The sequence below is a fragment of the Balearica regulorum genome, chromosome 17, assembly GCF_011004875.1.
Source record: "Balearica regulorum gibbericeps isolate bBalReg1 chromosome 17, bBalReg1.pri, whole genome shotgun sequence".
Classification (NCBI taxonomy): domain Eukaryota; kingdom Metazoa; phylum Chordata; class Aves; order Gruiformes; family Gruidae; genus Balearica; species Balearica regulorum.
In genome coordinates, this window is record NC_046200.1 from 15,430,780 (window position 1) to 15,453,242 (window position 22,463).

Below are 22,463 nucleotides of genomic sequence, written 5' to 3' on the forward strand. Positions count from 1 at the left end.
TAAAGACTAGCTTGGTGGAAAAAGCTTTTCCTAGCGATTTAGACAGTCATCCAATGTGTTTTCTTGCAGTAAATTGGGGGAGATTCACTGAGTTACGTGCCGTGGGTTTGTCTGGTGAGCGGGGAGACCTCCCCAGGGACGACGCAGGGAGCTGAACTCCGTGATCCTTAGGGATCCCTTCCAATTCGGTGATCCTCCATTTGACCGGGACCCTGTATCAACGCGTTTGTCCTGCCGAGTTGAGCTTAACAGCTTTTGCTCCCTACCAGAGCAATCTTCTGCGAGGTTCAGGTGGTCATCTCCATGCCCGACTCCTCTTGCCGTCCAACCTTCCGAACCCAACTGGAAGGGTCTTGCAAATCCCCGTTAAACCCCGTCTTGCTGTCTGTCCTTAGCAGGCTCTGCCTGAAGCCTGGGGTGCAAAGCTGGTCCTAAAGAGGAAGAGGTGTTGGTTGTGTGGGTCCGGGGTCAGCTCCGGGGCCCTGAGCCCATCCCAGATGGGCTGATTTGCAGGGAAACAGAGCGGTTGTAGGAAATGGCAGCTCTGCATACGCCCGAGGTTTGGGTATCCGTATGCGAAAGATGAGTATATCATAAATATATACATGCGTGCGCCTGTCTGTCTCTTTTGGAGTGTATATATACATATACTGATACATAGACGCATACACTATTGGCTGTGATCTTGGTGTCAAAACACAGATCCTGGCTCCATCTGGTTCTTGGATCTGGTAACAGAAATGTGCTCGTTTTGAGTTAAACCCCATCAGGGCGTTCCCCTCCCATTAAAAATCACCGTTCTCGTGCTGTTTGCCGATTTTTCCCCTTGAAAAACTGCTGGTTCTTACCCAAAATATGAATATAAATGCAAACAAGTTAATAAAATTTTGGCGTGCCTGTGCATTGCCAGCATTACCTTTCCCTGCCTCGAATGCACAGTGTGGTGATAGCTTGATTTTTCCAGAATTTATCTTTTTTCCATCCAGAACGCTTGCAAAGTCCCTGCCTCTTTTTTTTTTAAACGTGCATACGCAGCGAGTGATGGCAATTTCAGAGATAGAGTATAAGCCTCTCCTTCGTTGCTATAAAAGCCTTGCAATCCAGCTAAAGTGGGAGAAAACTATCACGTATAAACTATTAATACTTATAAATACTTGACAGCGTTCTCATCTCCAGTTCCCCGATTGCATATTTAGCTGCACATCACGCAGCACCTTGGCTGCAGCTGCTCGTCTTATATTGAATTGTGATTTATGCCGCATTTTTCCTCCAGACTTGCTTGTTCCCCTGAGACCGGTAAAATATTAAAGGCTGGGAAAATCCAATCGTCCCACAACAGAGGGGCGAGAAAATAAGCATCCGGAGGGCGCGTGGTCGTGAAACCGCAGAGGTTTTGTTACCGAGCAGTTGGGGGGATGCGAAATGCAGCTGTACGAGTAAAATGTATAATGAAGTTTCTGATAAAAAGAAAGAAATTCTGATACATATTTTAAGCAAGTGTCCTAAAAATAACCTCCAGCAGCATTTAAAGGGACAAGCTTCCAAATATCACCCCCGCTCTCAAACAGCATCCTTTTGGTTTTTGGACTGAATCTCCGACAGCTCGTTCAGCATCGCTCCGGAGACAGCCCCAGCGAAACCTCCCCTCGGTGGGACCCGCCGTTGTGGTTCCCCCCCCCGTTTTTTTTTTTTTTTTTTGGCAGGATGATGCCTGTTTCTGGCAGAGATGGAGTTAAGGGTTGGAAGCTCCGTGGTGCATGCTGGTACGAGGGTGGTTTGATGGTTGCTGCGAGCTGGGTGCCGTGGTGCTCTGCTAACAGCATGTGGCGAGAATTTATTATGTGAAATGTGGAACTGCGAGTGCAGCGATGCAGCCGTCTGGCTGACTGCTGAATAAGGACATTTTCTTTTTTCTGTAGTTCTTTTTTTTTTTTTTTTTATGTATTTATTTCTCTGTTGGTTTTCATCCTAAAACTAACAGCCATGTAGCACGTAACCTCTGCGAGAGCGATCCCGCTGTGGGGATGAAGGGTAGGGGCTGCTGGGAGACGGGATCCATCCGTTCCTTCTGCAACGCCGGCTGTCTGAATAAATTTCACAAGGGTTAGTGGCCTTCCCGGCGTCCCCCAGTCCCCGCTGCCGGACGGATCCAGCCCAGCATCCGACGCGGTGCTTTCCCCTGCCGTGCAGACGCACTGGGGAGCGATGGAGGGGCTAGTGAGGTGCCTTCCCGGGATGGGGAGGGTGTTTAACCCCCACGCAGGAGCCCTGGAAAACAGAGAGATATGGAAAATATTCTGTGCGGGTCCGTCGGCGGCGTTTGCGTGGTGGCACGGCATCGTGCCGACAGCCGGGGCTCCGGGGCGTCACGTGCTACGTCCTTTCTCGGTTTGGTTTGAGATTTATAAAGCGTGTGGCGCTTGCTCTTTCTGCTTTATCAGGTGTTTAAAAAAAAAATACAGTAAATCACCCACGGTTCAGATTTACTAAGTTCTACCGCTAAGAAGGTTAAATTTTATGATAGTTTGTTCTTTTTGTGAGCTTTTAATATCAAAAAGAAGAACTGGTTTGTTCGTAAGGGGTAAATTAGTTCCTGCCACAGTCCGTTCGGACCTGTTACTTGGTTGCAGCGAATCAAATCTGGTTTTTTCAGTTATAAGCCAAATTCCTTTGCAGTGGAGATGAAACGAGAGCGCTTCTGTGTTTGTACAGTAACCCAGCCTGCCCGGGGCGAGAGGCAGAGATGTTCCGCGGGAAACATTTCTTGGTGAGTACCCAGGACCCCCGAGCGGTTTGGAGCTGGAATTTAAGGCTGTGCAGGATAACTTCCCGTCTCGGATTGCTCCCTGGGTTATTCCAGGTGTTTCCCATGGCCAGTCCCGGGATAGCTCAGCGCTGGGCTTTACAGGGCAATCGATGCTCTGCCCGAATCCGTGCTGGTTTGGGGCAGAAATGCCCGTTTTGCGAGGGATTTTGGTGTGGGGTTTTTTTTTCTCCTGCGTCGGATCCTGCGAGGAACGGATCTGCGAGGGGGGGATGTCCCACCTTTCAGTTCAGACAACTCTTGTCTCGCTTCATCAATGGAGGGACCCAGCAAAAGCAGGCTTCTCACAGTGAGGAGGAAGGGGTGAGGTGGTGAGAAATGAGGGTTCTCCTTTCTCAGAGAGGGGCTGGTGCCAAGGGCAGGGAGTGACAGGCCAAGGGGAATGGCCTGAAGCTGCAGGAGGGCAGATGGAGATGAGATGTGAGGCAGCAATCCTTCCCTGTGAGGGTGCTGAGGCCCTGGCACAGGGTGCCCAGAGAAGCTGTGGCTGCCCCTGGCTCCCTGGCAGTGTTGAAGGCCAGGTTGGATGGGGCTTTGGGCAACCTGGGCTAGTGGAGGGTGTCCCTGCCCATGGCAGGGGTGGGACTGGGTGGGCTGTGGGGTCCCTGCCCACCTAAACTGGGCTGGGGTTCTGGGATTCCATGCTTGCTAGGATGCTCGTGACCATCGTCCCAGCGCTCCGAGGGCTGCTCTGTGCCTGCGCGCTGGGAGCTCCTCACCCACTGCGCTGTTCCCGTCGCTGCAGTGCCCGGGGAGGCTGCGGGTGGCTGGGAACTGGTGGCACCGGGGGATGCACCCTTGGGTGCTCAAATCTGATTGTTGCTCCTTTGATGTAGTTTGGCATAATTAATAGGTTTAAGGAAGGAAAAGGGGCAAATCCTAGAAAAATTCATTAGGAATCGTGCCACTGTCTCCCGCGTGGGATTCCTCTCACCCCGCTCTTAGTGAGATCATGTTATGTCCAATTTAAAAGCTGAAGCATGACGTCTTGTCCCAGAGTTGTCTTTGTTGTCAGTGGAGAACCGGGCACCCCCGAGAGCTGTTTCCCCCTTCCCCAGACAGGTCGCTCCGACCCCAGGGGTAGCCTGGAGGATCTGCTCAGGTTTGGCCTTTCCATTTCTGGCTGCCCAAAGGTAGGTGAGAGGGGTCATCCCATCTTCTGTGGATAGAAGGTGTGTAAAGTCGCCACTTCCAAACGCCGCTCTCGTTTTATTTTCATTAGTCTGTGGTGTGAAGGTGCCTCAGCAGAGCCGGGCGAGAGCATCGGCCTCTGCTTGGTGTGGTCCCCACGTGCGTCTCCGTCCTGCTCTCGAGCATGGTTTCACAATAAGTTATTTTATCGAAATGTAATTTCCTTTCCCCAGAAAAAGGCACGGAAAAGAGAAATGCAAATAGGTCAAATCAAAATTCAAGCAATTGAGGATTTACAGCAGGCTTCAGATGACCAAAAAAAAAAAAAAAATTTCTTTATCAAATCCAGATTGTCCTCTTTGGTTTTCTTTTCAAGCTGTTTTTCTGGCTGGGTGACATAAGGACACGCGTGTAACGGGAGATCGGCACATGCATGCACAGCAGTTTATGTAACTAGGCTTCAGGGCAGAATAAAATACCCCACACCAGAATTATTCTCACAAAAAGCCGAACCCGGCCTGATTCCTGGTGCGTGAAAATCGAGGGGAAGGTGGTGAGCGGTGAGCACAGGAGGAACGGCGACTGGGACCTCGGGGACACCTTGGTAACCACGAGGTCAGATTATTTCTGGTTTGGGACTGGGAAGGCGTAGGTGGCCTTGGCGTCTTTGCAACAGGGAGTGATAGGGAGCACAAACACTTTTTTTTTTTTTTTTTTTTTTTTAAAATTTAACAACCTTCACATTCAAATATCCTCCAGTTTTTCCATAGTTCTGCCTATGCTTTTCCCGTAATCTTGCCCAGCCGTTGAAGCGTCCGCCCCTCGTGTTGCCTGCTGCCGGCAGAATGACCGCGGCTGCTTGCAGCCCCCTTTTCCTGGGCGCGTTGAACGTATTTGTCGTGGGGCTGCACGTGTAACACGTAAACCGTGTCGTAGTCTAGGTGCAAAATATAGGTGTGGTTTTATTCATTTCCGATGTCCTTCATTAGCCTTTCCTGTCAACAGAGATGCCCAACCTGATGCCCGTAGCCCCGGGCGGAGGGTGAGGCCGATGGCGGGGGCTGAAGGCAACGCACAGCCCTCGTGGAGCAGACAGCCCAAATCACAGCCTGATTTTCCCTCTTTTTTAGAGAATAGTGGGTGTCTCAGGCTCCCTTTAACGCATCTCCAGCAATGCAGGAGCTTCCAGGGGCTCTGTGATGGTGCTTCACGCCGGCAGGAGGAGGTGGCGGTTGTTTTTCTGCCCCAAAAGCATCTTTCCCACGTTTTCTGGTGGGAAAATGCTGCTTTAGGGGAAGATTTTCACCGGCACGTGTAAAGATTTCCCTGTACGGCAGGGGCAGCGTCCGTACGCCACGTTTGGAGCGTGTTTAGCAAACCCAGGGGCGCTTGGCCCTGGGACATGACGAGCAAATATTTTTCACATTTTAGCAACGAACTGAACCCCAAAGCTGGGAAAATGTTGGCTTTTAAAATCAATTTACTGTAAGAAATGTGATGTGCAGACTGTGCAGTAGAAGTCCCCCTGGCGAGCGCGTTCCCCGTTGAAGATGTAATACTTTCTCTGGAAGTGAAAATATTTCCCAAGGATGCTTTGCTTTTCATTTAGAAATCCTCATGCTGTAATAGTTGTTTTCTACAAAAAATTTGGCCTTCAATCCACTTATGTCACCAAAAAGGAGCTGTTGGAGGTGTGTTTAAGATGTTTGATGGCTTTTAATGAGCAGCCCGGGGAGAAGCTGGCCCCGGCTTTTTGCTCGGCAGGAGATTCCGTGCGCACAAAAGCGCTCAGCCCGGAGGCTGTGGGTTGCTTTTCGTAGTTTCTTTTGTGCTTGTAAGATGAAAGCAGATCTTGTGATTAGACAGTGACAAAAAAAAAAAGGTGAAAATGGAATTAAGGGGATTTTTTTTGTTTGTTTTTTAAACTCTGATGTGTTTTTATGTTCATTGCCTGATCCGGTTTGGTTAGAGCTGGTGGGGTCTTGACTGTTGGGTTCACTGACATTGGGCAAATTAAGGAAGAAAGACCGAGGTGTTGAAATCTTTCTGTAAAGAGTGAAGTGGTTTATTCTGTGCTACGATAACGGGGTTTATTCTGCATTACGCTAACAGATTACAGCTGCCTTGTGCCATGGGAGTACAGCCTAGCAGGAGTACAAAGACCACACTTACTGGGCATAAAAAGCTCGACAGATAATTAGCTTATCTGTAGTTAATTCTGGGGATCTCAAAGCTCTTTACAGCAGAAGTGACCACGTAGGATGCTCCTGCTTGCAGAGGAAAATACACCCGTGCCAGGTCCACTTGGTGCGTTCGGGGTCTGGGTTACTTACCACGTCCCTGCTCAGCAAATGTAATCGGTCGTTAATATTTGATGGTAATGTGGGCGATGATAATCATCTAATGAAAGTCAAATCCCGGGCTGGCACCGAGCAGGGCTCCCTGGGCTGGGCTGTCGGCGCCTTGGGCTTGAGGGTGATGAGCACCTACGGCAAGCTGCACGCGTGCGGGAATGATTTCTACCTGGGCCATGAAATAAATAGATGAAATATATTTCTGTAGGTACGTACACAGCAGCGTGTATGTATTTCATGGCCCAGCTAGAATCCATTTAAATGAATGTTCGAAGTTGCTGTACAGATCAAGACTGCTATATAATGAGTGTTGTTCCATATAATGAATACTATGAAATATATAATGAGATTATGAATATAATGAAATTTTGAGGAGGGACAGGGCACCCGTGACTGCTGTTCTGCTGGTGATGGACAACACCGCAGCCTGCTTCCTAGCGCAAAAGTGTTGATTCAGCCTTTTTCCAGAGTTATTTAGAAATCTCCCGGAGGGGGGGCTCTTGCCTGAGAATTTCGACACCTCCTTCCTTGGCATGGCCATCCGTGAGCAGAGGAAGCCCAAAAGAGAAAGTCATATCCGATACCCGTCCTGTGAAACCCACAGGCACGTCCCATACCGTTTCTCCTAGGTGATGCAGTTGCCCTGGAAAGCGTGTCTGCTAGAAAGGCATCTCGCCGAGATGTAGAAGCCCGAAGAGACGGTAAATCCGCTGGCTCCTTGGTCGTTTTGCTCCCGGGTCAGCCGCTCTCGGATGGTGCCTGTGGTTTGCACTGGGGTTGTGCCCGGCTCGAGCTGCTGGAGAGCTGTGGATGTTTGGGTAGGACTTCAGCGGTTGAGCACCCGTTTGTGGCTGCTGTTCTCCCTTCGTGAAAGCACGTGGTGTCCGTAAGCGGGGCTGTCGGATGCATCTTTTTTAAAATAAAGACTGAATGCTCTCCGTCTAGCAGATGTATTGCGTGGGGTGTATTTACGTATCGCCCCACCTGGGTTCCTTCGCTCTGAATGGTTTTGCCAGCCGCAGCGGTGAGATAGCGATGTGGGGCTATCCCTGTTCAGAGAAGTTTCATGTTCTGGATGGAAATCCTCCCCTGTGTTAACCAGCGTGAGCAAACGGAGGAGCGGTCGGGACGTTCGCTTGCAGAAGCGAGGAAGGAACCGCCCCTCCAGCTGCCCTCGTCCCCCACCACCGGTGGAGGTGGACCTGCAGGTTCCTGCGTGCACGCAAGGCACCGCAGCGGTTCGGGCAGCCTCCGCAGCCCCGCAGGGCTCGCTAGGATGAGCTCGTAGGGCAGCGAGCGTCCGATGGGAGTTCTGCCTTGCAAACAGGGATGTTGCATTCCCTCCTGAGCTGGCCAAGCCTCCTCCTTCGCTGCAAGGAACCCTCGAAGTTCAGCGAGGTGGCGGAAGCGTGTGCCGAGGGCAGGGACCAGTCATTTTCTTTCAGGTGGGTCGGTGCCGGCGCAGCTCGAGATGCTGCTCTCCTCCTCGGAGCTAATCGGCAGCGGTCACTAACCATGTGGGCTTATTAGCTGTGTCTTAAATACGAAGCGGAGTAATTAGGGAGGAAGTGGCCATCCTGACAGCCTGATGGTGTAATTAGAGACCAGAAATGTGTTAATAGAATTGAAAAGGAAATGAACTTCCAGCTCCATCCCAACGGGTCTGCAAATAGAGACCCTATGTACAGCAGAAATGGATTTTTTTTTCTTTCCCTTTTTTACTGACTAGACAGCACCAGCAGCCGGCACAGTAGTTCTTTAAACTAAAAGAGGGGAGATGGAGATGAGATGTGAGGCAGCAATCCTTCCCTGTGAGGGTGCTGAGGCCCTGGCACAGGGTGCCCCGAGAAGCTGTGGCTGCCCCTGGCTCCCTGGCAGTGTTGAAGGCCAGGTTGGATGGGGCTTTGGGCAACCTGGGCTGGTGGAGGGTGTCCCTGCCCATGGCAGGGGTGGGACTGGGTGGGCTGTGGGGTCCCTGCCCACCCAAACCGGGCTGGGGTTCTGTGATTCTAGGGGAGAAGACGCTGTGTCAGGGGACTGCCCCTCTCCCTGTCTGTGCTGTTCCCCGGCCAAACCTGGATTGGGGGCTGCTGATGGGGAAGCGATTCCAGGGACAAACTGCTGGTTTAGAGGATCCTTTTGCAGTAAATCATCGATAGTAACTGCTGTGCAGAGAGCAGAGCCTGACCCAGCCGCAGCGAGCTCCTGCCCATCCTGCTCTGTGGTCCCGCAGAGCTGCTGTCAAAGCGGATGTCCCTGCAGTCACCGCCGCTGTGCTCGTAGCTCCCGGGGGGTTAAAACTGGCTTTACGTTTACTGATCCAGCAGAAAACTCCCCTGGCCATACGGGGGGAATGGGGCGGTGTGGTTTGGTGAGTTGTGTGCGGGGTGGACGAACACCAAGGAGCCTCAGAGTACTCATCGAGGTTCCCTGATCGCCCCAGTCCTGGCATGGACTTGGGCAGTGTAGGGGTGGCTTTAACCTGGTGTCCTTTAGGGTGAAGGGATGGCAGAGCTCGGTTCTTGACCCATCCTCCCCGGCCCAGGGCCGTCACCTACATCACCTCCAGCAAATAAAACAACCACCAAACGAGCACGGGGTTCCCTCAATTTGCAGAGTAAACCACAAGCCCGGTACTGTCTCCAGGAAGGAGCTATCGTGTTTGAGAACATCAGGATGCCCCAAATCGTGCAGCTGAGCTTCCCTTTGCAGTTCACCTTCCCTGAGCCCCAGCGCAGCCTGGCCGTGCCGTTGGCAGCGATGGATGTCGCTTCGTTCAACTTAGGGCAGGATTTCGATGCCGAAAAGGATTCGGCTCCATTCACACGCAGCAGGAGCCAGCAGAGCTGCTTCGGCGTTATCCCGTGGGCAGGGAGGAGGAAGCCGATAGGGACCGCTGAAGCCGTTGAGGTGGCCATGCATCTTCCCTGGGGACATGTGCATCCCACGCCGAGCCAGCCTGGAGGGGACACCTCGCTTTGCTCTCTACAGCTTACAATTAACGTGCCATCCCTCTCCCAAGGAGCGAGTGGCTCTGGGGCTGCACTCTTCTAAATAAAACCGGGAGAAAGCCCTGCGGCGCAGGGCTGGGAACATCTCTCCGTCACGAAGAGCGGCATGAACGTATTCTTGTTCATGCCTGCTCTTGTTCATGCCGTGTTCAGGCTGGAAGGGGACGTGGCAGGTTGGGTATTGGCGGATAATCCCCGTGTAGGCAGCGCTGTGGGGACTGCGGGCGCGCTCCTGCGTTGGATAACTCGGGATCGAAAAACAGGACCTCCGGCTGGAACGGACAGAAAGGAGCAGAGCTGTGAGGGCAGACCTGGCCCAGGGAGGTGGAAAGCAGCCGGGAGCAGATGTGGGCTGGCAGGAGGATTGTCCCCCAGATAACGCTGTGCGGTCTGGCACAGCCTCCCGGAGCCCTGCGGGGACACAGGCCCCCCTCGCCGTTCTTCGGTGGGACATCAGTGGTGACTATGAGAAACACCACTGCCCTCCTGACTGAGTTGTTATTTTCTGCCAGGGCCAGAGATAGGGGAAGGCTTCAGAAAAAGTTCTCCAAGCTGTAGGATACGGGGGGTGGGAGTGGGTTGGGTGGTTTTGTTCTGTTTTGCTGTTTTGTTTTGCTTTTTGAGGGGAGGGACCAAAAGTCTGCCCTTCTCTGCAGACCTCCTCGCGTCACGGTGCAGTCTCCTGGCTCTTCTTTCTCCCATCCCTCCATCTCCTCCAGTTTCTCCCTCTCGTTAAATACAGAACTTCTCCCAGGCAGATTGCAGATTTCCAGTAACCTGATGAAACTGGAGTAACTTGAGTTCATGTTGTCCCTGCTCCTCTCTCCTCCTCTTGTCCTGCAGGTCACCCCAGCAGCTCCTGGCTCTTGTTGACCCACGAGATGTTGCAGCTCCACCACCACTGGGCCCATGGCTGGACTTGTGTTGTGGGGTGGGAGAGGGGGACAAAAAGAGCAGAATCGTTCCTTCTGAGGCCAGCCTGCCATCATGCCGGGCGGTGCACGCCGTGGAAACCCAGCTTTGGCACGGGGACATGTGAGAGGCACGTTTGGAGCTGCTGCATCTCCTGGGGTCTCCTCGTTCAAAGAGCTCACCTGCTGGAGCAGCACCTAAGGAGAGGTCATAGAATCATAGGATGGTTTGGGTGGGCAGGGACCTCAAAACCCATCCAGTCCAAGCCCCTGCCATGGGCAGGGACCCCCTCCAGTAGCCCAGGTTGCCCAAAGCCCCATCCAACCTGGCCTTGAACACTGCCAGGGAGCCAGGGGCAGCCACAGCTTCTCTGGGCACCCTGTGCCAGGGCCTCAGCACCCTCACAGGGAAGGATTTCTGCCTCCCATCCCATCTCCATCTCCCCTCCTGCAGCTTCAGGCCATTCCCCTTGGCCTGTCACTCCCTGCCCTTGTCACCAGCCCCTCTCCAGCTTTCCTGGAGCCCCTGCAGGGACTGGAAGGGGCTCGAAGGTCTCCCCGCAGCCTTCTCTTCTCCAGGCTGAACCACCCCAACTCTCTCAGCCTGTCTCCATAGCAGAGGTGCTCCAGCCCTCGCATCATCTCCGTGGCCTCCTCTGGCCTCACTCCAACCAGCCTGTGGGGGATCGCGTGGGAGCTGTAGAGATGAGTGGAAGCCAAAGAGTAGATGATGATGATGATGGTGATGATTGTAACACCTTGTAGATTTTTGGAGCATGAACTTGCTGTTGCTGGAGGGATCCATGGGGACGTGAAGGTGGCAGGTGCTGGGCGCGGACCCCGCGTGTGACGGTCCATCACTCATGCGTGGTGGAAGGGTCCCGCTGCCGGCGCTCATCAGCGATGCTGGAGTAACTACTTAGTGCTTTAACTTCGTTTGAATGTCTGATGGAGCTGTGGCCGTGATGGGCCGATCTGTCACCGAGCGGGACTTGATTGAGTTACCTTGCCATTTGTAGGAAATGGGTTGTTAGGGCTGTTTGCCCGTTAATGACTTCTCTTTTGCCCCCTCGAGGAGAATAAGTGCTTTGTCGCTTGTCTGCCCTGGCGTGTTTGGAAAGGCTTGCTGCCCAGCAAGGGGAAGGAAGGAGGGGAAAGGAGAAGGGAAAGGTTTCCCCTTCGCCACCTGTGACCAGTGCCACGGTGCCAGCCCGTTCTTGGTGCGAGCACCGGCGTGCCGCTGCGCTGTGCCGTGCCGCAGCATCCTCCGACACGCAGCATTTAAGCCTTTTAGCTGTATTTTGCAGAAGCGAGGAAAATGAGTGCCTCCTCCTTGTGCTCTTGGGCATCTCGCGCTGAGCTGGTGTCAGGCCAGGACCAGCACCGTCAAGCGAGCTGGATGTAATACTGTGCCGCCCGCTAATTAGTATCTGCGGCTTTGCTGTTTGGTGTGAATTAAGGCGGCTGATAAAATGCAGCTTTTAATCTAGGAATGTGTAGTCAAGTCAAGTACACGTTTTGTCGTGCAGGCATTCATCCCGCCCTGCCCAGGGGAAGATTACGGGTAATTACTGAAGCCTTGTTGGCAGTTGTTAGTTTGTAAAGGCGTGCATCCTGTTAACTTGGGTTTGGATCTCTCACCGCGTGTGTCTGAGCCCCCCAGCCGCAGAGGAGTCCCCGACACCGCTCCCTCGACGCGTTCGCTTGTCGTGGTGCAGGTTTGCTGTATGCTTAGAGTCTCTCACTTGTAGGTGAAATTCTGTGTTTTACCCAAAGGCAGAAGCGGTGGGGAGAGGGGTGTAAGTTGGACTCCTTTTTGGGGCTGCTTGTGACCTGCTTTGACCTTCCCCGGCTCCCAGTTACACGCTGGGCAGTGGAGCAGAGGGGCTGGGAGACTTCCAGGTCCTGCAGCATCCCTCCCTTTGCGCTGGCGTGTCCTGCCCTTTGGGGAACTGGAGGAAGGTCGGTAACTTACACCCGCCCCGATCCTCTTACACGCGAGTAAGCTGAGCACAGGCGGCTCAGGAGGATTTAAATGCACATAAGGGCACGCGTTAATGGGAGGGTGTCCACGATACGCTGGTCTGGCAGCTCAGCCTGCATGGCCGTTCCTCCAAAACCTCGGGCGAGCTGAGCTTAGGAGCCTACAGGGACGTTGCCGCGCGTAACCCCCGGGCGAGGGGCGCGTTAGCTGGTAGGTTGGGGAGCAGGGAGGCTGCAGCGTGTCCTTTCCCGAGCCGCTCAGGGCAGTGTCGCAGCAGCGGAGATTTCGGGACGGGCTGCCCAGCCTCTGGCGTGGCCGCGGGAGCTGAGCCCCTGGGTCCCAGCAGACCTTCGCTGCCGTTGCGCTGGTGCTCGCCGTCCGAACCCCCCAGCGCTGACGTGTTTTGCTGTCGTACGCGTGATCCTGCGGCGGCTGGAGGTTTGACGGGGACGGTGCTATCGCAGCCCCGCAGTCTCTTCCCTGCTCTCCGTTTGTGTCGCTGCTCCCCCTCCCCGGGAACAAGGTCCCTTGTCATCTCGTTCTCGTTAGCGAGGAAGGAGAGAGCTGACAGGAGTGTAGGAGTGTCCTTTGTACATCTCCCATTGGTTTCCACGAGGATGAGGAAGACCCTGGGGCAGGTTGTGTGTTCCCTGCTGATGGGAGAATTCCAGAAAAAAAAAAAAAAGGATGCTGTTGGTAAAAAAAAATAAAATAAAAAAAAAAATCATGAGCCAGGTTGATCCGTGGTGAACCCTCTGGGAGCAGGGGGTTACCCTGTCCCCGTTACACCAAGGATGACGTTACCCTGTGAAGGATGGGAGCTCACGTTAGCTGATGTGCCTCTGGAATACCGCCCGGTTCCACCGGCAGCATCGCCGCCTTTCGCTGATGGCTGTCAGGAGGAGAGGCCAGCCCGCGTGTGAGCTCCCCTCCACGCACTGCTGAAACCGTAGATAGACCTGAGGCTGGAAAATGTTTAAGTGCCATTAAAAATGCATGTTCAGTGACGCACTCAGGGAGACGTCCAAGACCTTCCATGGTTTTCACTAGCTGCGTGCCAGGGCAGCCGTTACCGTTGTAATGAGTTTCTGCTCTGAAGAAAACCCATTTCCTCCAAAATATCTTGACGTTTGAATTTTATCCTACTTCTGCGTTTCTCCTGGCTTGTTTCAGGCTAAGCGAGCTGCTCGCGCCCGGCTCCTGCCTGCAGCCCTCGCAGAGACACAGCGACTTCTTCTTCCCTCCTCGTGGTGCCACCAAACCGTTGTAACTCCTCCATTTCAGTGCAGCGCAAATTCATAGTAACCGCTCGATACGAACGGATTTAGTGAGTAAACGGACAGACACGATTAAATAACAAAGTTTGTACACTTTGTCATGTGCTTTGTTCATCTCTTAGACGAGAGCAAATGACTTTTAATTATTTATGACAGCACTTTTTGTCTGTGGGGCTAAACATTTGCCGGTCTACTTGGAGATAGTCCCGAAGCCGTAGGTGGTGCAGGTCCTCCCTGCAGAGTTGTCTTGGATTGTGTGCTGGCTGTGAATTCGGAGCGTACGTAGGAGAGGAGGGATGGTTTCGTAAGGTGCAAATTTGGAATGCTCAGCTGGATGTGGATCTTGTTGGCCCCGGGAATGGGTCACGGGGGTTGGTGCTTCTGTGTTGCTGATCTGAATGTATCTAAAGGTATTAAATGCTTTTGCAGGCAGTTTTATGGGGGGCTGCTGGAGCGAGTAACCAGATAATCCAGCCTCTTTGTGCAAATTTTCAGAGTGATGCTGGGAGGAGATGGATTTGTTGATCTCCGTTCCCTCTGCTCAGTAATTTGGCGACCCAAGAATGCCCCAAAGGGAGGATTTCAGTGTTACCATCAAACCCCCGTGGAGGAGGTTGTGTTGGAAGGGGACCTGGCTACCAGCCGTGGGCTGGGGACTCGCTCTGCAGCGTGACCGTCGTTCCTTCTTCGTGAAATCTGCGGCAGAGGAGCAGCTGGACTTTGAGGCTCGTTGGGTGGCACGCGTGGGGTCATCTGGGGTTGGCTTCCTTGGCAAGCCTGGAGCCTCTCTCCAGGCAGTGTCCTACGATGTCCACTTTGGTTTAATTTCATACAGAGCGGAACCCAGGGAGCTGACAGAGCGATCCTAGCGTGAGGCATGCGGGTTTGCTCTTCTTACAGCTTGGAAGGTCTCTGCTGTGCTCAGCAAACTCCTGAAGTGATTTGTGAATGAAATTCTGGCACCAAAACCTGTGGTTGTTGAAGGTACAAAGAGGGAACGGGTTCCCTCTGCGGATGAGACGTCCTCAGACTCGGTACAAGGAAGAAATTGTTTACGCTGAGGGTGGGGAAACCCTGGCACAGGTTTCCCAGAGAGGTGGTGGGTGCCACATCCCTGGAAACATTCAAGGCCAGGTTGGACGGGGCTCTGAGCAACCTGGTCTGGTTGAAGATGTCCCAGCTTGTTGCAGGGAGGTTGGACTAGATGGGCTTTAATGGTCCCTTCCAACCCAAACCATTCTGTGTTTCACAGCTACAGGCTGGGCGGAGAATGGATTGAGAGCAGCCCTGAGGAGAAGGACTTGGGGGATGTTGGTTGATGAAAATCTCAACATGAGCTGACAATGTGCGCTGGCAGCCCAGAAAGCCAACCGTATCTTGGGCTCCATCACCAGCAGCGTGAACAGCAGGTCAAAGGAGGGGATTCTGCCCCTCTGCTCCGCTCTGGTGAGACCCCCCTGCAGTGCTGCGTCCAGCTCGGGGGTCCCCAGCACAAGAAGGACATGGAGATGTTGGAACAAGTCCAGAGGAGGCCACAGAGATGATGCGAGGGCTGGAGCACCTCTGCTATGGAGACAGGCTGAGAGAGTTGGGCTGGTTCAGCCTGGAGAAGAGAAGGCTGCGGGGAGACCTTCGAGCCCCTTCCAGTCCCTGCAGGGGCTCCAGGAAAGCTGGAGAGGGGCTGGTGCCAAGGGCAGGGAGTGACAGGCCAAGGGGAATGGCCTGAAGCTGCAGGAGGGGAGATGGAGATGGGATGTGAGGCAGCAATCCTTCCCTGTGAGGGTGCTGAGGCCCTGGCACAGGGTGCCCAGAGAAGCTGTGGCTGCCCCTGGCTCCCTGGCAGTGTTGAAGGCCAGGTTGGATGGGGCTTTGGGCAACCTGGGCTGGTGGAGGGTGTCCCTGCCCATGGCAGGGGTGGGACTGGGTGGGCTGTGGGGTCCCTGCCCACCCAAATCAGAGAACCAGGCTGGGGTTCTCTGATTCTATAAACAGTATTTTCCCTCCCTGGCGTTAGTTGCTCCGTAAGGGTTTGATCCACTGACGTGTGGCACCTTGGACGTGCGCAGGGCTCCCGCTGATCTCTGCGGTGTCCCCGGCTGGAGGTGCTGAGCTCCCCGGACCCTTCCTGGGCTTGCGGCGGAGCGAGGAGCCGGAAGGTCTGGCTGCAGCCCCTGGTCCCCCTTGCAGGGGAGCGGCCCGGGCAGGCGTGGGGCGGGGAGCGGTCCCTGCCGCCCCCCCTTACCTGCGCTTGGGAGCCAGGAGCTGGTGCTGAAACGTGCCAGCGTGGAGCAGAGCTCTGCACCCCGAGCTGTCACTGGGACGTCGGTGCTTTGTGTGTTGTTGCTGTTCCGAGCTGTGTAATGAAAAAGTTTCTATTTTTATCAGGCCATTTGTTTTATTTTTTTTCTTTTCTGGTGATGAGATGTGCAGCGTTGAGCCGCCAATTATCTGATAATGAGCCGTTATTTCCCTATAATCACACCTTCACCACCATTTTTTTTTTTTTTTTCATTGCTATTCCGAGCTCTCCGCAGGGGACAGGAGGGGACGTTTGGCCGTGTCTAGCGGAACTAACTTTGGCTCTCCGGCAATTTAACAGAAGCATCAGCTGGGCTCATTTTTATCTCCTCTTGCACTCCCTGCCAGCTCTGCTCTTCGGGTTGAGCAGGTTTGAGGTCTGGCTCCGTGGTTCTCCCGGTGGCTGCCAGACGTTTTATTCCAATGGAAATGCAGAGCAGAATATTGTAGTCAAAGGACAGAGTGAAAAATACCCCAAATGCTTTTTTTTCCCCTTTCAAATGATAAAATCTTGCAAAAATCATGGCTGCTGCTTCTCTCAGCTGTTACGGACACGGAGAACAGATCAGGCCCTTCTGGACTTTATAGAAGTGGTTATTTGTGGGCTGTTCACATGTCCCCGGTTGATTTTCTCCCACTTGTGTCCTTCCATGGGTGTCTCCCTGCCGGACGCGTTTTCCAGCCCCAGCGCCATCCTCATGGGTGCCCTTCACGGTGCGCGTCCGACGGAGGGGTGCAGTATCCAGACTGGGCACAGGCTGTTGGGGACTTAACGGAAATTACATCGTCTGTCCCAGATAGGACTTTTCTGTTCTGAATTCATTTCCTTTTTTTAGCTTGCTTTTAAAAGTTCTGTGGTAATTTATATTGGATTTATAATAAGCCATGGTTCTTGGCTCCTTTTCCGCCAACCAGGCGGCTGCCCAATGCCCGTTGGGTTGGTTCGCTCTGCTGATGTAGCGTGATATCTTGCATTTATCCGTCCTGCGTTTCAGTCTCCATTTCTCCAATGTGTCCATCTTATTTTGAGTTTAAACCCTGCCTTTCGGTCTGTTTTAAACCCGTCTGTACGTCTTTATCAGCTTACTGGAGTTGTTTAGGTGATCGGGGAATGGGAAAATCCCGTATGTGCCGGCAAGAGAGAGTGACTGCAACCCGGATGAAGTGCAGCATTTGCTGCTCAGCCTTATTGACTGGTAACATCATCATTTTCTAATTGCAGCAATAAAATGTTCAATAGCTGGACTGGGAATGCTGCAGTAATCGTAATAAAAATACTTTGTGCTTTCCCAGTGCTTTTCTTTCAAGAAACAAGAAGTCCTTGATGTGCGTTAATGGACCGGTACGTCCCCTCGCCGTGCGGGATGGTTTTTTAATGTGTATTTCATAGGAAAGGAAGCAGGTACCATGAGGTGGGTCACAAATCAGGATCCTTATGGCAAGGACAGCTTGTGCTAAAAGAAATCTGCGAATTTAGGTCTGCTGTATGGTCCTGTGCTATAAGGGGCCGAATATCGTTTGCTTGCCAATTGAATCTTGAAAATGAAACTTGGTGCGGGTTTTTCTTGGAAGCACGGTCCTCCGCTGTTCCTGCAGCGTGTAAGAGAAGTTTCGGGTCGGGTCTGCTCGCCGCGGAGCAAACGCTGGTTCCCGGGGGCTGGTGGGTGCCGGTGCTGCCTGAGCCCGCGCTCCCCGCGCAGCTCCAGTGAGGAACCGGGTTTTGCTTCAGGCTGGTGGCTCCTGGGTTGTCCGTGTGACGGGAGGGATGGAGCCTGCGCACCCCTTGGAAATGCGTCTTCACCAGCGCAGAGGGAGAACGGGGAGGGGCCGGTGCCGGAGCGGATCAAGACCTGTCGATGGTTTCGGTTGGCCTCCTGGTTTGCATCAATTCAAGGAAGAAATTCCTTCCGCAGCCTCCTCTCGGGACCATTGCTCCTTCCAAGGGGGCGTCTTCCTGGGATCGGCCTCGGGTTTGGGTACGTACCCTGCGGTAACCGTGTGCGCTTGCCTGGTTGCTTTCCTTGCGAGCTGCAGTTTGTCCTGGATGCGAGGCAGAGAGATGAACCCGCCGCCTTTTATCCCTCCGGTCTTCCGTTCGCAGGCTCGTCTTGTTCGAGACAGTCCTCGTGTCGTTGTGGTTTGCTTACCGAAATCCAGGGCCGTGTTAAAGCGTGACTTCTCCCCTTAGGTTTGGCTCCAACCAGCTGCACCGAAGTATGAAGGAAATCCCAGTTACAGAAATCAAGAGACAGTAGGAACATTTCGTTAAAATCAAACCAGAAGAAGTTGCTCACCTTCTTTATTTCAACATGGCCTGCTAGAAGAAGAATGCCGTGTTGTCCAAGCTGTTGTCCAAAGAAAGGCTCCAAAAATTTTTAAGCCCATTTTTGTATCCTACTTTTTAATTTTTTAAAAATTAATTAATTTTTTAAAAATTAATTTTACCTATTAATTTTTAACCAGACACATATGCTGAATTCCCCTTGTTGCTACAACTTAGCGCTCCATCCGATTGTCAGCCCAAAGCAATTACTGCAGGTGACAGAGCTGCACTTAGCACGGAGTTGTGGAGTAACTTTGGGCTGGGGGTCTCCGGTCCATCCCCCTGCGCAACCTTGGGCCGACGTCGATCGCGACGAGTCCTTAGACTTAAATTCCTGCAAATCTTCTTCATTTCACTTCTCTCCACAATTCTTCTGGATTTCAGGCAAATCCGATGGGGTGTTTTGTGAGGAGCAGTGGTCTTTGAGCTCTGGATTTGTTCGGTGGAGCCCCATCGCCAGGGTTGGGGTCCTCTCGCCTCGGCTCGTGCCCAAAACCTGCTTCCCCCGAGTGTGACTTCAGGAAATGTCACAGCTTGTCACGAGCAGCCGACGTTCGCTATTTTTAGGCCTCCATTTGCTTGAACAGCTTTCCGTTTGCATTAGCAGGGAGAAGAAATCGCCTTGCCAGGTTGCTGATAATTGCTAAGTGATCACCCAAATTTGGAATGATTTATGAATGATTATTTGCTGTACTATTTTGATGATTAATTTCCAGCATAATTCTTTATAACCACAAAAGTGCCGCCTGCATCTGCAGATGCCGTGAAAAATCCATCTATCTTTTGGCAGCCAGGCTACGCTATTAAATATAGATACCCGTTTCCATTTAATATTCATAGCTGTTAGAAGTGATGAAAGCAGATGCGTCTTCTAGAGCCAACGGGGAAATTGCTCCAGTTGAGAAATGACGGGTGATCGACGTTCCCAGGAGATCCGGCTAATCCCAGATGGGAAGAAGCTGGCCTTTCTGAATCAAACCCGTGGTGTCAGCAGGGACACTGGTTGACGACGGGATAAAGAGGGAATCTCCTGCGGAGGTGGGATTGGTTTCCGTGGTATTTGCGTGCGGAGACACCTGTGAGGAGCAAGGGCTCGGAGTTTTGTCTGGGATTGCTACGGCAGAGGTTGGCTTCGGTGCTTGCCTGTGCTCGTGGACCTCCTCCGCTCTTCTGGGGAGGAAAAAAGGCTTTTTCCCACTCGGTGTGACATTTTCCGTCCGTTTAGATACACGGCCCCTGGACAGGTGGGGGAAAAGGCAGGAGAAAGTGCACAAGAGGTAGAACTGAGAGGGAGGAGGCTGAGGGTGCAAAGCGGCTCTTTACACATTGTATTTTCCAGTTGCGTTGTGTCCTGTCCCTCCCATCCCCGTCTCATCCCGTGTTTCCTTTCATCGTCCCCAAACCCAGCAAACGCTCCGTCATTCCCGGGCACCGGATGCCAGCGGGAGGTAAACTGAGGCAGGGGGAGGCAGCGCCTGTGACCCACCTCAGTCGGCCGAGCCGGGAGGACGGTTTCAGCGTGGGTACGATGGGGCCGTCCTGGCGCCGCTCCTGTTTGTAGGAACGACTCCTCCAGCTCATCCCGGGGTCTGCGTGTCACACGGCATCGCCCCGAGCATCCTCGGACCCGCGTGGTCCTTCCCCGTCCTCCCGGCCGGGGGCTCCCGATGCAGCCGGGTCAGGCACCGTGCGGTGCCGGAGCGCGGTCTGACGGCCAGCGCGCCTTTATTCCCCCGGGAGAGGGAAGGAGGAGGTAAGACTTTAGCAGAGATTAATTTAGCCTGCGTCAGACATCTGAACGTCAGAGCGAGTCGCGCGGGGCTGGCTCTGTCGTCAGAGGAGTGGGCAGCGGCTCCGGGGGCTGCTCCTGCCCCGGCAGCTCCCCACGGGCAGCGAGGGCGGGCGATGGGTCTGGCATTCAGCCCCCAAAATTAGGTGTGGGCGTTGAATGCATCCTCCTTTGTGAGCGTTGTGGAGAAATTTGGGTGCTGAGTGTTTGCAGTGACCTGAGCTGGTGATGACCACTGACGTTTATGAGAACCAAGCCTAGACCTTTTTCTTTTTTTTTTTTTTTTTTTGTGTTTTTCTGGAAACATCCAAACCAATTTGGGTTGGATCAGCTCCTAAAGGCAGCGAGGTGGAGGAACGCCTTGGCGTCGCTGTTTCTGTAACCCTCCGAGCTATGGACCGGGGAGTTTTCCAGGGATGTGCTGTAGATGATGAAGGGCTTCCCAGTTCGACCTCTGGTGACAGCTGTGGCCCGAGGCAGAGCGTGGCCTGTGCTGACTTTCCCCTTGGACGCGGTGGTGGCAGGAGGGCTCCCGAATCTCTGCTGCTGCCTTACGTGCCTGTCTTGTCTTGGCCTGTGCGCTCTGCCCGGGCTGGCTGCCGTCCCCAGATGGGCAGCGTCACGTCCCTGAGTCGGTGCACGGAGGTGTGGGGTGGGAAGGACATCACGCGCTGCGGCACTTCTGTAGCGGTGGGGAAAACGCTGCCCGTCGGATGCGGGAGAGCGCGACAGCCATGGGCTTGGGCTCTCCTGGTTCTCGCTTTGAGAGAAGCTCGTTAGCACCGGGAGGGGTGCGTTAAAAGCACCGATGCTGCTCCACCACGTGCGTTAGGTTTGCCTTGTGATTCTTTACAAAGAACCTCCCAGCACCGCTCCAAGGAGCATCGGCGTCAGCCGGCCGCGCTGAAGCCCATCTGCAGACGACGTCAGGGATTGCCGATTTACTGCTTCAGCATCCCCTGATGAGTAGGACGAGGTTATTTTGGTGGAGCCCTGCCGTGGGCTCTCCTGCCCTGAGAAGGTGAGCAGCTTGGGCTGCGGCGGTGGAAACGGGCCGTGGCGCGGTTTCCTCCGTACTTGACGGCAGCTTTCACCGCGCGTCAGCCGAGCATCCCGCTGGCGTTTCGGTGGTGACCCCGGTGGGCTGCGCAGGTTGTGCCCCCCTGGGAAAAGGGCTTTTCCGTGGCAAGCTGATCCGGCTTAGCTCCTTGCTGATATGGTCAGGAGAGTCACGGGATTTCTTGCAGCCAGAACACGCTCTTGTTGCATGGAGCAGCGGGACTTTGTGGCTTTTCCCTCTCCGGCTTTGACTTGCGGGCAGCACGCTGATTTGGGTGTTATTTGGAAGAAATGACGGAGTCGTCTATTGCCCTTCCATTTCTCATCCACGTGAGAGACTTGCCCTGCGTGTTTGCAGCACGGCACCGCAGCCTCGGCTCTCGGTGATGCCTGCGGTACCACCCCGGCACGATGCATCGCCGGCGGAGATGCTCGGGTGCAGCGCTGTGCCGCGGATGACACAGCCGACTTTGGACGACGCCTTCCTTCCCGTGTCCCAGAGAGGAAACTCGAGATGGCCGCGTGGTTGTGGCTCTGATGCCTGATGGCTTGCAGCTCCCGCGGTGCTCACGTCCCTGAGCTTGACACTGAACTTGGTGGCCGGCTGGAGGAGGATGCGGCTGGAAGGGGAAGACGCTGTGCAGGTGCTGTTGCACATCCAGATCCAAAGCGCTCTGCGAGCGGGGCTTGGCGATGCTCACAGGTATCGCGCGGTGGGGAAACGGTCTCCAGGCGTGGGTGCGATGAGCTGCAGACACAAGGCAGGAGCGCTCCGGACGGCCTGACGGCCCCGAGCATCCCCTGCGTCCTGCTCCGGGCCCGTTACCCTCCCCCTGTACGGCCTCTGCCACCCCCGGGGCTGCTCTGAGACCGGTAAAGGCAGTCGAGTTCCTCTTGCAGCGCAGCCGGCGTGGCGTTCAGGCCGGTGCGTGTAGGAGCCGCGCTGGCCTGGGGCTGCTGGGCCCGTGACTCAGATGCTCCCAGCTCAGCTCCGCGCCGGCGGACGCGCAGCAAAAAGGCAGCTGCCGAGATGCCCCGTCGTCCCTGCCGTGGCCGTTGGTGGCTGTGGGGAGCCCAGGAATACTGGCTTAATTACAATCATCCGTGCTCCTTCCGTTCCGTTCCGGTTTTGCCTATGGACAGCAGTCAGTGACATCTTTTCCCTGCGGGTAGATGAAACCGTTTGGACGCAGAGAACAGCTCGCAGCACACGGTTTGCTTTCGGGTTGTGCGTGGCTCCTCGGCGGGTGCCGGGCGTTGCGGAGCTCGACACCTCCGCGGCGTGGGAGCCAGTCTGGCTCGGCTTCGCTCCTGCGGTATCGATCCTGCGCTTTCACCTCCCCTTGTCTACTCGTTCCCCTTTCCTACCAGCAGAAAGCCAGGTTTAATTTCTCGGGCAGGGCCAGCCCTGCCTTTGAGAGGCTCCGGAGGCTTCGGCGAAGCCGTGGGTGAGCGGCTCAGGATTGCAGGAGGCTCGGGGAGAAATTCAAAGGGATGTAGGA

The 22,463-nt window shown here is 54.2% G+C and overlaps 1 protein-coding gene and 1 long non-coding RNA gene across 3 annotated transcripts in view; both read left to right on the forward strand.

Annotated features, from left to right (window-relative positions):
• OSBP2 (oxysterol binding protein 2) overlaps window positions 1–22,463 on the forward strand; it is a 120,209-nt gene that overhangs the window by 56,716 nt on the left and 41,030 nt on the right. The gene's annotated exons all lie outside the window — the stretch shown is intronic.
• Window positions 1,781–7,068, forward strand: LOC142604275 (uncharacterized). The gene is made up of 3 exons (XR_012838152.1): window positions 1,781–2,103; window positions 2,677–2,767; window positions 6,939–7,068. It is a non-coding gene; the product is annotated as an uncharacterized LOC142604275 (long non-coding RNA).